General features: G+C 38.0%; 1 protein-coding gene across 8 annotated transcripts in view; it reads left to right on the forward strand.

The window, feature by feature from the left end:
- MYLK4 (myosin light chain kinase family member 4) overlaps positions 1-16,474 on the forward strand; it is a 107,040-nt gene that overhangs the window by 47,245 nt on the left and 43,321 nt on the right. The gene's annotated exons all lie outside the window — the stretch shown is intronic.

Below are 16,474 nucleotides of genomic sequence, written 5' to 3' on the forward strand. Positions count from 1 at the left end.
CACTTTTAGCTTTTCCCCATGTTTTACACCATATTGAGTATGATGTTAGCTGCAGGTTTGTCATATATGGCCTATTATGTTGAGGTATGTTCCTTTTATTCCCACCTCGCTGTGAGTTTTTTTCTTTTTCCCCTTTCTTCCATCTCTCACCTCCCCCCACTCCAGTTCAAGCCATTGTTTCTCAGTCTAGTTGTGTAGGATACAACTCCCTGGCCCATGCTGGTATTATGAGCCTTGTGCTCCCGCCTCGGTTAAGGCAGTCAGTCGCCAGTCATCAGCCGGCCACTCACAGCAGTTCTTGCTGGCTACTGGCCCCTCATAATGGCTGCTGGCCACTCACACGGACTGCTGGCCACTCACGCTGGCCACCGGCCACTCATGGTAGCACTCAGCAGCCCACAGCAGCTCACGCCAACCTCCAGCTGCTCATGGCAGCCCAGCTCCAGGTCGAGCCATAGTTCACAATCTTAGCTGTAGAGAGTGCAGCTCACTGGCCCATGTGGGAATCAAACCGGTGACCTCGGCATTAGGAGCACGGCACTCCAACCACCTGAGCCACCGGGCCGGCCCGCTGAGAGTTTTTATCATAAATGAATGTTGGATTTTGTCAAATGCTTTTTCTGCATCTATTGATATAATCATATGATTCTTATCCTTCATTTTGTTTACATGGTATATTATATTAATTGATTTGTGGATAGCGAACCAACCTTGCATTCCAGGAATATATACCACTTGATTGTGGTGTATGCTCCTTTTCAGTATTGCTGAATTTGTTGCTAATATTTTGTTGAGAATTTTCACATGTTGATAAGGGATAATGGCCTATAATTTTCTTTTTCTGTAATGTCTTTGTCGGGTTTTGAAATCAGAACAATGGTGGCCCCATAAAATGAGCTTGGAAGCTTTCCCTCTTCTTGAATTTTTTGGGACAATTTGAGAAGGATAAGAATTCTTCTTCTATTGCTTGGTAATATTCACCAGTGAGGTTGTCTGGTCCAGGAATTTTATTTGTGGGGAGTTTTTTGATTACTAATTCAATTTCATTAATAGTAATTGGTCTGTTCAGATTTTTGTTTTTTCTTGATTCAGTCTTGGAAAATTGTATTTCTAGAAATTTATCCATTTATTCCAGATCGTCCAATTTGTTAGCATATAATTGTTCATAGTATTTTCTTTTAATTCTTTGTATTTCTGCGGTGTCAATTGTCACTTCTCTTCTTTCATTTCTGATTTTATGATTTTACTTATTGGGTCCTCTCTCTTTTTTTCTTGATGATTCTGGTTAAAGGTTTATCAATTTTGTTTATCTTTTCAAAGAATCAGGGTGGGAGATGAGGGTAAGAGGGATCAAATGTATGGTGATGGAAGGAGAACTGACTCTGGGTGGTGAACACACAATGGGATTTATAGATGATGTAATACAGAATTGTACACCTCACCTGAAATCTATGTAATTTTACTAACAATTGTCACCCCAATAAATTAAAAAAAAAAAAAAGAATCAGCTCTTGGTTTCGTTGATCTTTTGTATTGATTTTTTTTTTTTTGTCTCTGTTTTGTTAGTTGCCACCCTGATCTTTATTATATACTTTCTTCTACTCATTTTGGGCTTTGTTTGCTATTCTTTTATAGTTCCTTTAGGTGTCTATAGTTAGATTATTTGAGATTTTTCTTCTTTCTTGAGTAGGCCTATATTGCTATGAATTTTCCACTTAGGACTACTTTCACTTGTCTGATAGATTTTTGGTCATCATGTTTTTATTTTCATTTGTCTCAATGATTTCTTCCTTGATCTCATTGTCAACCCATTCATGATTTAGTAGCATGTTATTTAGCCTCTGTGTATTTGTGTGTTTTTCATTTTTTTTCTTGTAATTGATTTCTAGTTTCATACAATTGTGGTTGAAGAAGACTCTTGATATGATTTCAGTCTTCTTGAATTTTAAACTTCTTTTGTCACCTAACATCTGGTCTATCTTGGAAAATGTTCAACGTGCACTTGAAAAGAATGTATATTCTGCTGCTTTGGGATGAAATGCTCTAAAAATATCAATTAAATTCCTCCTATCTAATGTGTCATTTAAGGCCACTGTTTCCTTGTTCTTTTTCTGACTGGAAGATCTATCCATTAATGTCAATGGGGTGTTAATGTCCCTACTATTACTGTATTACTGTTGATCTGTCCCTTTATGTTAGTCAATATTTGCTTTATGTATTTAGGTGCATAAATATTTACAAAAGTTCTATCTTCTTGTTGGGTTGATCCCATTATCATTATTAAATGTCCTTCTTTGTCTCTTCTTATAGCCTTTGTTTTAAAGTCTATTTTGTCTGATATAATTATTGATACCTCAGCTTTTTTTTTTCATTTGCATGAAATACATGTTTTTCCATTCCTTTATTTTCAGTCTGTGTGTCTCTTTTTGACAGCATATGTACGGGTCTTGTTTTCTTATCCATTCAGCCACCTTTATGTCTTGTGATTGGAGCATTTAATCCATTTACATTTAAAGTGATGATTGATAGGTCCCTAGCTATTGCCATTTCATTAATCATATTTATGTTCTTCCCCCCGCCCCCTTTCTTCTTTTTAAAAAAATCCCTTTAACATTTCTTGTAATACTGGTTTGATGGTGATTAGCTCCTTTAGCTTTTCCTTGTCTGGGAAACTCTTCGAACATGGGTGAAAACCTTGCTGGGTAGAGGAGTCTTGGTTGTAGGTCCTTGCCTTTAATCACAATGAATAATTCATGCCAGTCCCTGCTGACCTGAAAAGTTTCTGCTGAGAAATCAGCTGACCTTCTTATAGGAGTTTCCTTGTCTATCTTGTTGCTTTTAAGATTTTCTTTTGGTCTTTAAACTTTGACATGTTAATTATGGTTTGTCTTGGTGTGGGCCTGTTTGGGTTCATCTTGTTTTGGGACTATTTGCACTTCTAGAATTTGTATGTCAATTTCCTTCACCAGGTTATGGAAGTTTTCTGTCATTATTTTTCCAAATAAGTTTTCAATCCCTTGCTCTCTCTCTTCTCCTCTGATTCCCTGGTGATGCAAATATTATGCTTAATTTTATGCTTGATGCCCCAGAGGTCCATTAAGCTATACTCATTTAAAAAATTTATTTCTCTTTTTGATCAGTTTTTCATGAATTTGTTTTAAAAGTTTTATTTTGTCTGCATAATCTGTTTCCTCCAACTTGCTTTGTTTCACTAGTTTTAGTCTCTGTTTTTCATATTAGGGAAGGGGTCCCAAATCCTGCCTGAATCACCTGAATCACCTGAATCACCTAGTAGAATCGCTTAGGAAATCTAAAAATTCTAAAGTCCAGGCCACATGCAAGACCAATTAAACTATAATCTCTGGGAATACAATATAGGGATCTGTATTTTTTGAAGCTTTCCAAGTAAGGTTATGGAGGTTTTGTGAGGCAATTCAAGTTGCTTCTCAACATTCTCTTGTCTTAAGATTCAGCTTTTTTGGCTATGCCTAGTTGACTACTACTTACCCATCTGCCTCCAGCTTCCAAAAATTCCATTGTTATTGTCTCTTCTCTTGCTTTTTTTTTTTTGACCCTGCGTGTGTGTGTGTGTGTGTGTGTGTGTGTGTGTTTTGTGTTTGTGTTTTTGTGTATTGGCTATTTCACAAGTCCTTTATTGTTATTTTAATGGGGCTTAAAGAAGAAGCAGAGCATGGAGTAAGAGTAGGCAGAAAAGGATACTTTGAGGTGAGTTTTGAACTTGAAGGGTCCTATTGACCTACATACAAATATAAGCAATAATTTTGACTTCACTTTGTTTATTAAAAAGGGGGCTACTAGCTTAAAGACAATCTAAATTTTCTTTAAATATGAGAGCACTAGCATCCTAGTCAGTTACCCAGTAAAACCTCACGTAGTCAAACTTTGCTAATTGATAATTAGTTTACTAGATTACAATTAGTGATAATGAACTTGGTTAATATTTATCTTTGTTCTATTTGGCAAAGAGACGATTTAATTAAAACATACTAGTATAAACAAGATTGTAGATTGGTTACCTGAGTAAAAGAATGATATTATTATAAGTTATACACAGAAAGACAAACTTGTTCTTTGGATTACAAATGCTGCTTGTTTATATGAATCTGATATGATACACATTTGAACCACACTTTATTACCTATTAATTTGTATTACTGAATTAACAGAACTGGAATAAATTTGTACTTTTTTTTTTAACAAGTTCCATACTTTTTTTTTTAACAGAGTTCTCATCTACCTGAACTTGGAATTGTTGAGGGCTTACCCTAATGAAAATAACAGAAAGACAAACTGTGAAATATAACATGTCATTTATAATAAATCATTAAACACAGGCAAGAAAAATTCAAGGCCTATAAAATGTCATGCATTTTCACAGTCAGTTAATACTAAATTATTTGGCAAATTGAATTCTATATGTAAGTGGGAAATAACTATATTTAATTGCTTTCAAATTCACAATTTTACCTGTGAAATGGTGGCCCTCTTTTCACAGTCTCAGGGACTATTATAAAACGTGGGGGAAATTGTACCTCAGCCTTGCAGTTCATGGGAGTGTCGTTGGTCTTCCCTTCCCTCCCTCCCTCGCACTCCCTCCCTTCCTTCTCTCTTGATTGATAAATATTCAATGTTCTGGTCTTTATGCATGAAGCTGACTGGAGTGTTTTCTCCTATTTGTGGTTGGATGTGACTCAATGATATACCCCAAGATTTAGCCGCACAGCCTGCCCCTTGAGGAAAGTTTTTTTAATGTGAAAAGTGATGGCTTTCCTTAAGAAGAGTCCCCCAGTTTTGCTCACTCCTTGCTAGTATGGTCTCTGCAACAGCAGTCCAAAGTGATCTCAGTGAGATGGTGGCAAGAGAACTGTATCATGAGTCCAGAGAACTGGCCTTAGGAAGTCACTTTAAGGATCAAATGAGACTAGTGACTTCCACCCTTATTAATGTAAAAGAAAAAAATTCACAGACTCCCTTATATTTTCAGCTACACTTCTGTTATTTCCTGCTGAAAAAATGATATGACAAAAAGCTATTTTTTATTCAGCAATTCTTTCAAATAAGTTTGAATTTTACTAACCACAACAGTATAAACAATCATTTAAGCAATAATTATACATTCGGTACATGCTAATATTTAGTCAGTGTATCACTTAGGCTTCCTGGTGGATTAAATACATAAAGATCTAGACCCTCACAATAAAGAAATCCAGAGGTGCTGGTTTAAAGCCAAGGTCTCTGACATTCTCTGACCTTTTCTTCATGGTCCCAAGATGGTTGCTGGAACTCCTGCCAAGGTGGTTGCTTCTCCTGAAGCTTGAGGAAGGATGGGCATTGAAAGGGCAAGTTTTCCTTGAAAGCTTTTTATTCTTATGTCTCAATGGCCACCTCATTTGCAACAAAAGAGTCTGAAAAATGTGGCTTTTCAGCACAGCACATTATCTAGGTGTCTGTTAAAATGGAAGGTGGGGAAGGATGTTGGATAGGCAATCTATGACATGGTCTATCTATAGACAATGCTGAGAGTACATCTGGAATAATGGGCAATGAGAGGGTTCTCAGTGTGTGGCTTGGAGACTACAGGGCTAGATGTTCAGGATTTCTCACATTGCTAACACTCTGCGATTCCATGCTTCTAACATCTGGGGTGCTGAGTTTAAGGCATTTCTCAGAGGAGACAGCATGTAATAATGAACAGAGTACTAAATGTGGAGCTAGAAGACATCGGTACAAATCCTGAACTGCTGGTCAGGAATTTGGACAAATTGCTTAACTTCTCAGAAGCTCAGCTCTCCCCTTACAATAAGGAAATATTAATATCTACCCATAAGTTCCTTGGGAGAACTGGGTGAGATGAGGTTTGTGAAATCCTCTTAGTGCAGAGTCTCAAATACATAGGTAACTTTAAGTTGAGGAACCCAAGGTCACTGTCTAACCTCACATTTGGAGACAGCCAAGGAAAAGCGTGTGCTGATGGACCCATCACAAGGTCATTTCTCAATGCCAAACAGCCTACTGTAAATAACTGAACCGCAGAAGCAGGTGTAAATTGGATTGCGAGAGGTGTGAGTCTTGCTCCATACTGCATGTCTGTCTGTGCTCTGGAGGTCTGTGTAGGTATCTGCTTTATATTTCAGGATTTTCATTTTTTTTTATACTAGCTCATTTACAGATGTTTGATCAGGTGTGAACTTCTACCAAGAAGACTATAAAAAAGCAATTTAACAAGTGAGTCTGAAATGCCATACGAAGGGTCAGACTTTACACAAATTACGTACTGGACTTAAAAAATGAACAAAGTTGCCCTTTCTTTTTCTTGAGACTCTCCTGGAAGAAAAGTTCAGAGGTTCACATTGCCTGTTGTGGGCTGCTGTCCAGGCAGTCACATCTCCCTGCCTTTTCTCATACTGTTCTCTTTTCCTGAAGTGTCCTATTTATCTTTGAAGGTCTGGCTTAAGGAGCATCTCCACTTCAAGGCTTTGATAATTCAGGACCCAGGCAGAAAAAAATTCCTCTTTTTCCTATGCTGGTGTAATACCTTTCTTGTATCTTTACTATAATAACATCAAACATTTATGGAGAGCTTACTATGTGCTAGGTATTGTTCCAAGTGCTTTACATATGTTAATTCATTTAATGCTCATAAACACTCTACAAGGTAAGATCTATTATTATCTTCATTTTACAGATATAAATTGAGGCACTGGAGGTTATTTAACTGAAAGGTTAAATAACTTGCTCAAGATTACACAACTAGAAAATGGCCAAATCAGGATTTGAACCCTGGTTCTTAAACAGCAAATACGTGATAATTATTTTAATAATGTACTTATCAGTTTGCTTTACTAGATTATAAGGTCTTATTCCTCTGAGTGTACCCAGCATTTTTAAAAAATTTATTGGGGTGACAATTGTTAGTGAAATTACATAGATTTCAGGTGTACAATTCTGTGTTACATCATCTATAAATCCCATTGTGTGTTCATCACCCAGAGTCAGTTCTCCTTCCATCACCATATATTTGATCCCCCTTACCCTCACCTCCCACCCCCTACCCCCCTAACCCTCTGGTAACTATTAAACTACTGTCTGAGTCTATGAGTTTTTGTTTCTCATTTGTTTGTCTTGTTCTTTTGCTGTTTTTGGTTTATATACCACATATCAGTGAAATCAAATGGTTCTCTGCTTTTTCTGTCTGACTTATTTCGCTCAGCATAAGATCCATCTCAAGATCCATCCATGTTATCACAAATGTTCCTATATCATCTTTTCTTACCGCCGAATAGTATTCCATTGTGTATATATACCACAACTTCTTCATCCACTCATCTATCGAAGGACATTTTGGTTGTTTCCATGTCTTGCCCACCGTAAATAAAGCTGCAGTGAACATTGGCGCACACGTGTCTTTATGGATAAATGTTTTCAGATTTTTTTGGTAGATACCCAAGAGTGGGAAAGCTGGGTAATATGGTACTTCTATTCATAATTTTTTGAGGAACCTCCACACTGCCTTCCATAACTGCTGCACCAGTCTGCATTCCCACCAAGTGTATGAGGGTTCCTTTTTCTCCACAGCCTCTTCAACACTTGTTACTACTTGTCTTGTTGATGATAGCCATTCTGACTGGGGTGAGGTGATATCTCATTGTGGTTTTGATTTGCATTTCTCTGATGATTAGTGATGTTGAACATTTTTTCATATGTCTATTTGCCATTTGTATGTCCTCTTTGGAGAAATGTCTCTCCAGGTCCTCTGCCCATTTTTCAATTGGGTTCTTTGTTTTTTTGTTGTTGAGTTTCACGAGTTCCTTGTATATTTTGGATATCAGTTGCTTATCAGAGGCACTGTTTGCAAAAATCTTCTCCCATTCAGTTGGTGGCCTCTTTATTTTGTCGATGGTTTCTTTTGCTGTGCAGAGCTTTTAAGTTTCATATAGTCCCATTCGTTTATTTTAGCTTTTACTTCCATTGCCTTTGGAGTCAAATTCATAAAATGCTCTTTGAACCCAAGGTCCATAAGTTTAGTACCTATGTTTTCTCCTATACAGTTTATTGTGTCAGGTCTTATGATTAGGTCTTTGATCCATTTTGAATTAATTTTGGTACATGGTGATAGATAGCAGTCCAGTTTCATTCTTTTGCATGTGGCTATCCAATTCTCCCAGCACCATTTAATAAAGAGGCTGTCTTTCCTCCATTGTATGTTTTTAGCTTCTTTGTCAAAAATTATCTGTCCATATTTATGTGGTTTTATTTCTGGGCTCTCAATTCTATTCCATTGGTCTATGTGTCTGTTTTTCTGCCACTACCATGCTGTTTTGATTATTGTAGCCCTGTAATACAAGCTAAAGTCAGGGAGTGTGATACCTCCAGTATTGTTCTTTTTTCTTAAGATTGCTTTGGCTATTAGGGGTCTTTTGTGGTTCCAAACAAATCTGATGATTTTTTGTTCTATTTCTTTTAAAAAATGCCATTGGGATTTTGATGGGGATTGCATTAAATCTGTATATTGCTTTGGGTAATATGGCCATTTTAACTATGTTGATTCTTCCAATCCATGAGCATGGAATGTCTTTCCATTTCTTTGTGTCTTCTTCAATTTCTTTCAAGAATATCTTATAGTTTTCAGCGTATAGGTCCTTCACATCCTCGGTTAAGTTTATTCCTAGGTATTTTATTCTTTTTGCTGCAATTGCAAAAGGAATTGTTTTTTGTATTTCTTTTTCTGAGATTTCATTGTTAGTATATAGGAATGCAATGGACTTTTGTACGTTGATTTTGTAGCCAGCAACTTTACTGTATTCGTTGATTGTTTCTAATAGCTTTTTGGTGGAGTCTTTAGGGTTTTCTGTATATAGCATCATGTCATCTGCAAAGAGTGATAATTTAACTTCTTCATTACCAATTTGGATACCTTTTATTTCTTTCTCTTGCCTGATTGCTCTGGCAAGGACTTCCAATACTATGTTGAAAAGCAGAGGTGATAGGGGACAGCCCTGTCGTGTTACTGAACGTAGAGCAAAGGGCTTCAGATTTTCACCATTAATTATGAGATTAGCTGAGGGCTTGTCATATATGGCCTTTATTATGTTAAGGTATTTTCCTTCTATACCTATTTTATTAAGTGTTTTAATCATAAATGGATGTTGTATCTTGTCAAATGCTTTTTCTGCATCAATTGGTACAATCATATGAATTTGTTCTTTATTTTGTTTATGTGATGTATCACATTGATGGATTTGCGTATGTTGAACCATCCTAGTGCCCCGGGGATGAACCCTACTTGGTTGTGATGAATAATCTTTTTAATGCATTGTTGTATTCGATTTGCTAGAATTTTGTTTAGGATTTTTGCATCTGTATTCATCAGAGATATTGGTCTGTAGTTTTCTTTTTTTGTGTTGTCCTTACCAGGTTTTGGTATCAGGGTAATGTTGGCCTCATAAAATGAGTTAGGGAGTAGTCTCTTCTTCAATTTTTTGGAAGAGTTTGAGTAGGATTGGTATTAGATACTCTTTGAAGAATTGGTAGAATTCACTAGTGAAGCCATCTGGTCCCAGACTTCTGTTTTTGGGAAGGTTTTGGATGATTGATTCAATTTCGTTACTGGTTATCGGTCTCTTTAGATTTTCCAGTTCTTCATGGTTCAGCCTTGGCAGGCTATATGTTTCTAAGAACTTGTCCATTTCTTCTAGGTTATTGAATTTGGTGGCATATAGTCCTTCATAGTATTCTTGGATGATCCTTTGTATTTTTGTGGTGTCTGTGATAACTTCCCCTTTTTCAATTCTGATTTTGTTAATTAGTGTCTTCTCTCTTTTTATCTTAGAGAGTCTTGCCAAGGGTTTGTCAATTTTGTTACTCTTTTCAAAGAAACAGCTCTTTGTCACGTTAATTTTTTCTATTGTCTTTTTGTTCTCTATTTCATTTAGTTCTGCTCTGATTTTTATTATTTCCTTTCTTCTGCTGACCTTGGGTTTTGTTTGTTTTTCTTTTTCTAGTTCTTTAAGATGTAACATGAGGTTATTTATTTGGGATTTTTCTTGTTTCTTTAGATAGGCCTGTAATGATATAAATTTCCCTCTTAAAACTTCTGTCACTGCATGCTAAAAATTTTGGTAGGATGTATTTTCATTGTCATTTGTTTCTATGTATCTTTTGATCTCTCCTCTAATTTCTTCTTTGACCCAGTCCTTCTTTAAAAGTATGTTGTTTAATCTCCATGTATTTGTGTTTTTTCCTTCTTTCTTTTTGCAGTTGATATCCAGTTTCAAAGCCTTGTGATCAGAGAATATGCTTGGTATGATTTCAACATTCTTAAATTTGCTGAGGCTGATTTTATGTCCCAATATATGGTCTATCCTTGAGAATGTTCAATGTACACTAGAAAAGAATGTATAGTCTGACGTTTTAGGATGATATGCTCTATATATGTCAATTATGTCCATTTCATCTAATGTGTCGTTTAGGGCTGCTATTTCGTTATTTATTTTCTGTTTGGATGATCTATCCATAGCTGTCAATGATGTATTTAAGTCCCCTATTATAATTGTGTTTTGCTCCATTTCTCCCTTTAGTTCTGTTAGTAGTTGCTTGGTATATTTCGGTGCTCCCTGATTGGGGGCATAAATATTTATGACTGTTATGTCTTCTTGTTGTATAGTCCCCTTCACCATTATGAAATGTCCATCTTTGTCTCTTGTTATCTTTTTCACACTGAAGTCTGTTTCATTTGATATCATTATGGCTACACCTGATTTTCTCTGGGTACCATTTGCTTGGAGTGTCAATTTCCACCCTTTCACTTTGAGTCTATGCTTGTCCTTGTAACGGAGATGTGTCTCTTGGAGACAGCAAACGGTTGGGTTTAGTTTTTTGATCCAATCTGCTACTCTGTGACTTTTTATTGGTGAGTTCAGTCCATTTACATTTAGGGTGATTCTTGATATGTGAGGATTTCCTGTTATTCTATCTTTAGTTTTCTGGTAAGGCTGTGTCTCCATTGTTTCTTTGCCTTTTTGTTGCTGTCTATTATTTCTCTGTGGTGGTATTCTATGATGTTTCCCTCTGTTTCTTCTTTTATTACAGTACATATTTCAGTTTTGGATTTTTTTTGAGTGGTTACCCTTAAGTTTATGTAAAAGAAAGTTTGATATTTAGAGTATTCCATTTTCTTCAGCACGCTTACTTTCTCCATTCCCATATTCCGGTTCAGGCCTTTACTCTCCCCCTTTTTATGTTTCGGTTGCCACAAATTGTCCCTGTTGATGGTGGTCGAATAACCTCCTTTAGTGTTTCTTGTAGTGCAGGTCGTATATTAGAAAATTCCCTCAGCTTCTGTATGTCTGGAAAGGTCTTTATTCCTCCTTCTTATCTAAAGGATATCTTTGCTGGATATGTTATTCTTGGCTCATAATTTCTCTCTTTCAATAGTTTGAATATTTGGTTCCACTCCCTCCTGGCTTGTAGAGTTTCTGCTGAAAAATCTGATGATAATCTAATGGGCTTTCCTTTGTAGGTTACCGTCTTCTTTTCCCTGGCTGCCTTGAGGATTCTTTCTTTGTTGTTTATTTTTGACAGCTTCAATACAATGTGCCTTGGAGAAGTCCTGTTGGGATTGAGGTAATTAGGTGTTCTATTTGCTTCTTGGATTCGAGGATCCACTTGGATTCTGTCCACAAGTTTGGGAAGTTCTCATCGACAATTTGTTTGAATATATTCTCTGTTCCCTTCTCTCTTTCTTCTCCTTCTGGTATGCCCATTATTTTTCTATTGCTCTTTCTGATGGAGTCAGAAAGTTCTTGTAGAGTTCTTTCATTTCTTTTAAGTCTCAAGTCTCTTTCTTCTTCCATCTGTGTCATTTCCAGGTTTCTATCTTCGATGTCACTGATTCTTTGCTCCATCTGGTCAGCTCTATTACCTAAGCTGGTTATTTCATTTTTAATTTCTTCTATTGAGTTCTTAATCTCCAGAAATTCTGTTTGGTTCTTTTCTAAAATTTCAATCTCTTTTGTAAAATGCTCATGTAGTTCTTTGATTGTGTTTCTGAGTTCATTAAACTGGCTTTCTGTGTTTTTGCATGTCGTTGAGTTTTTTCAGAACTGCAATCTTGAATTCTCTGTCACTTAAGTCACATATTTCCATATCGTTAAGTTCCTTTTCTGGAGACTTTTAACTTTCTTTCTGAGCTGTCTTGTTGCCTTGGTTATTCATGGCAATTACTGATTTATTATTTCTCTTCCTAGACATCTACAGGAGTTGCTTCTGCAACAGGTTGATAGGAAGAGGTCTTTCTTTTGTTTTCCAGTACTTGTTGGTAGAATGTTTTATTTTCTCAGACTGCAGCCTTTTTTTCCCCACTCACATGGTAGTGCTATGTTTTCTCTGCACTATTCCTGCTTCTCACATAATGGGGGGATTCCCTGGGAGACGGGCTTCTCCTTTGTTAATAGTTCGTCTAGGTCACAGGGCGCAGTGTCCCGGTGGGTATGCGGAGAGCTTTTGAAGTTCCAAAGCTCTTCCTGCACCAGATTCAGAGCCCATGTGTTTCTGCAGTTCTGTTTACTCTTGCAGGGATCCGCCCAGATAGGTGGGGCCAGGGGCGGGGTTACTTGTGAGAGGTGGCCCAGAGCAATGGCAGCAACCATCACCACAACCGGTGCTGTTTCCACAGTTCCTGCCGCTTTGCCGGAACTAGTTGGGCTGCAAATCTGTGTCTGTGGTCCACAGTTCTCAGAACAGCAAATATTCTATTCCTTTGATCTGACACTGCTACTGCTCTGCTTCTAGCACCGGGCAGGTGGGGGCAGGTCGAGCTCTGGGAGGGGAGGGAGGGGGCGGCCAGTCTCAGTGCCTAAGGCTCCGTTCTCTGCTCAGCAGTGAGGGCTTAAACCACTGTTTTCAGCCTTCTTCCCTCAGTCTTTTCTCTGAGGTCTCTGCCGTGAGCGTTGGGTTCAGCCATGTTATATGCTGTCCCCTCAGCCCTGTGGAGCCCAGGCGGAGCCCTAGGAGTCCGAGTTCTTCCCTCTCCCGCAGCTTCGGTAGCTCCGGGAAGCAGCGAGCTCGGCGCACTGAGCCAGGTCTGCGTCCTACGCCCCCGAGGCTCCATCTCCGCACTTCTCCCTTCCCTCCTCCCCCATTCACACGATTCCCCCACCTGTAGGTGAATTCAGTAGTCGGCCTCTTCGTCTTGCGTGTTTGCTGTGCAGGGAGTCCTTTGTGGAGTTATTGTTGTTCGATTAGTTGAAAATTCCAGGGGAGCTTTACAGAGGCTCACCTCACGCCGCCATTTTGATCCGGATCCCCCAGCATTTTTTCTTGAATGAATGAATATGTATACACACATACTAGCTTGGGGTAACAAATTCAAACTGTAAAGAAAACTCTAAAACGAAGAGAGATTATGGTCCCAATTCATGTTTTTCTCTCCATAGTAAACAGTGTTAATCCTTTCTTGTGATTTCTTCTAGAAGTTTTTATGCATATACTGGCACATATGTACATGTTTTAAATGATTTATCCCAACAGGGTCACACTTAAACACACTCTGTTCCTTGCTAGTACATACAGGTCTGTTTTCAACCTATAAAAAATGCAAAATGATCCATGATATTTTGATTAACTATGATGCTTTGAAAATTCCATTGACTTTGTGTCAATCATTTAAAATTTTGATAATTAAAAATTGTTGATCATTTAAAATTATTGATCATAGCCCAAAATCCAATTTTTAAAATGTTCCAATAATATGGTAGTAACCTCAATCCTTTGGTGAAGAGGGAAAGAAGTAAGGAAAGAGATAACTATCTATCTTCACCAATGTGCTAGTCAACAGTGCTCCGAGAATCTTTTTGTTTCTGTTACTCTTCTGCACTTATAAAGAAGCACTTACTGGAATTCTTTTCAAAAAGGACCTGGGGAGCAGAGAGCTTTGAGCAGAGTGTGAAGGCTCTAAAATCCATAGCAGACCTGGGGTGGGGGGTAGGGTGCATAAGAAGCTCCTGACTAGCACAGAAAAGTTTCCGTAAATCTTGGATTTTCCAAGGGACTTCAGTTTCACACACTTTCTGAGTTCTTCTACTGTGCAAACATTTCATCTCCTTTTTTGGCAGGGAAAACACCTTCATTTTCCATATGGTGCAAAAACATACCCTTCTCAGAAATGGAGAGAGAGCAAGAATTTCTACAAAGGTGTACCTGAGAAGAACATATGTGTTCATGATTTTGATCCTCACCCCCAGACCAAACATGTGAAGCACGACCCGCTCATTCTTGGAAGTCAGCAGAAAGCTTTGATTCAGATCCCGCAGGGATGTCCTCCTTTCCCCCTTGGTAAACACAGTGTCCAGTGCCTAGGCTTCTAACGCAGCAGGGAGGCCTGAACATGGATGGCCCTTCTCCCTGCCCACAACTGTCTGGATTGGCCTACTATCTACTCCAAAAGTTTCCAAAAAGCAAAACATGAAATTAGCTTTTATTACTTTAAAAAAACTGTGTTAAAATATAAATAACATGAAATGTACCATCTTAACTATTTTTAAGTGTATAGCTTAGTGGCATTAAGTACATTCACACTGTTGTGTAGCCATCACTACCTTCCATCTCAAAAGAACTTTTTCATCTTGCAAAACTGAAACTTTGTACCCATTAATCACTAACTCCCCAATCTCCTACCCCCCTAGTCCTTGTTAACCATTCTTCTACTTTCTGCTTCTATGAATTTGACTCTTCTCGGTACCTTGAATAAGTAGAATCACACAATATTTGTTTCGTTGTGACTGGCTTCTTTCACTTAATATAATATCCTCAAGGTTCATCCATGTTGTAGCATGTATCAAAATTCCCTTCCTTTTAAAAGATGAATAATATTCAATTGTATGTATACACAACATTATGTTTATCTATCATCTGTCAATGGACACTTGGGTTGCTTCCTTCCACCTTTTGGGTATTGTGAGTAACACTACTGTGAACATGGGTGTACAAATATCTCTTTGGATTCTTGCTTTTAATTCTTTTGGGTAGAAACCCAGAAGTGGAATTGCTAGATCACATGGTGATTCTATGTTTAAATTTTTGAGGAACTGCCACACTATTTTCCACAGTGGCTACACCGTTTTACATTTCCCCCAACAGTGCACATGTGGCCCAATTTCTCCACATCTTAACCAACACTTGTTATTTTTTTAAGTTTTCATTTTTTCGATAGTAGCCATCTGATGGGTATGAGGTGGTAGCCCATTGTGGATTTGGCTTTTATTACTTTTCACTCAAGAAAAATCACTCTTCATTCTGAGTTTGGGTGGAAGTGGCCAATGACTTATTTGTGCTTTGAAGAGGAGTAGTAAAAGCAAAGTTCCTTCCTGAATGGTAGCTCAGAGATCATTTGCCAGCGTATGCTTGGGCCTAAATACGGGCTACAACCTTTAAAAGGTGCTGCCTCGGAAACCCTGCACCACCTGGCCGTGCTGATCCTCCATGACCCCGCAGGAATTCCTGACAAGTAAGCCCTGTCCTGACTGAGGGTGAAGAACACCCCGTCTCTAACATAATGCTGCTGCAGCTCTGTGCCAACTCTTGTGTAAAAGGGAGAGCTTTTCGCCAAGTGTGAGGGTCATGCATGAGCATTCTTCCTATTTCAGCAGTGGTGATAGGCTTGACACAAAGACATGGAGAACCTCTTTTGGCGGCAGAAGGAGGATTCAGAGCAGACACTGTGCAGACATTTGAAAATGCTTGTTTAAGGAAGACTAAATTGAGTTAATGTTGTTACTTTTCTTTTTCCAAAACACTTCCACATTTGTCACTGTATCTTAACTCACAATAATCTTTGGAGCCAGTGGAAAGTAAGCCCATTTGATAGAGAGAAACATAGTCTTTGAAATATTAAATGCCTCCCTCAAGGGCACAGTTGGTTAGCAGAAAAAGTACTAGAACCCAGCATCCTAACTGTAGACTAATAATCACTTTTGATGGAGAAGATCCCTTATGGGAGTTAACATTTCATGGATTTGAATAGCCTGCTTTCTTCAGGACTTTTTATGGCTTGAAACAAGGTGCACTGTTGTGCAGTGGCAGAGAGTAGCTTATGTCTGGCCCTTTCTCCATGAAGTCTTGGTGTTAAAGCCCAATGCAGGAGTACAGCTCTCAGAAGACAGGTACATCTCAGCCAGGCCTTCTTAACCTCAGTGGGTACCACTGAGTCCTCTTCAAAACCCTAGAGATTAGATTTGGTTAATTTTGCTTAGCTTCAGTTCAAAATCCACTGCTTGTGACTTTTATGATCATTAAAATAAAAACATGAGTGACATAGACTAATGAATTTTCTGGGTTTTTGTTGTTATTGCTCTGCTTAGCTTAAGTCAAAGATCAGTTGAAATTTCATATCACTGATGACATTCTTTGAATAAATGGTGGCTTCCTACTAGATTTTAAGTGGCCTGAAGTAGATACA

Source organism: Rhinolophus sinicus, chromosome 14 (genome assembly GCF_057876585.1).
Source record: "Rhinolophus sinicus isolate RSI-liver-muscle chromosome 14, RSI-T2T, whole genome shotgun sequence".
Lineage (NCBI taxonomy): Eukaryota > Metazoa > Chordata > Mammalia > Chiroptera > Rhinolophidae > Rhinolophus > Rhinolophus sinicus.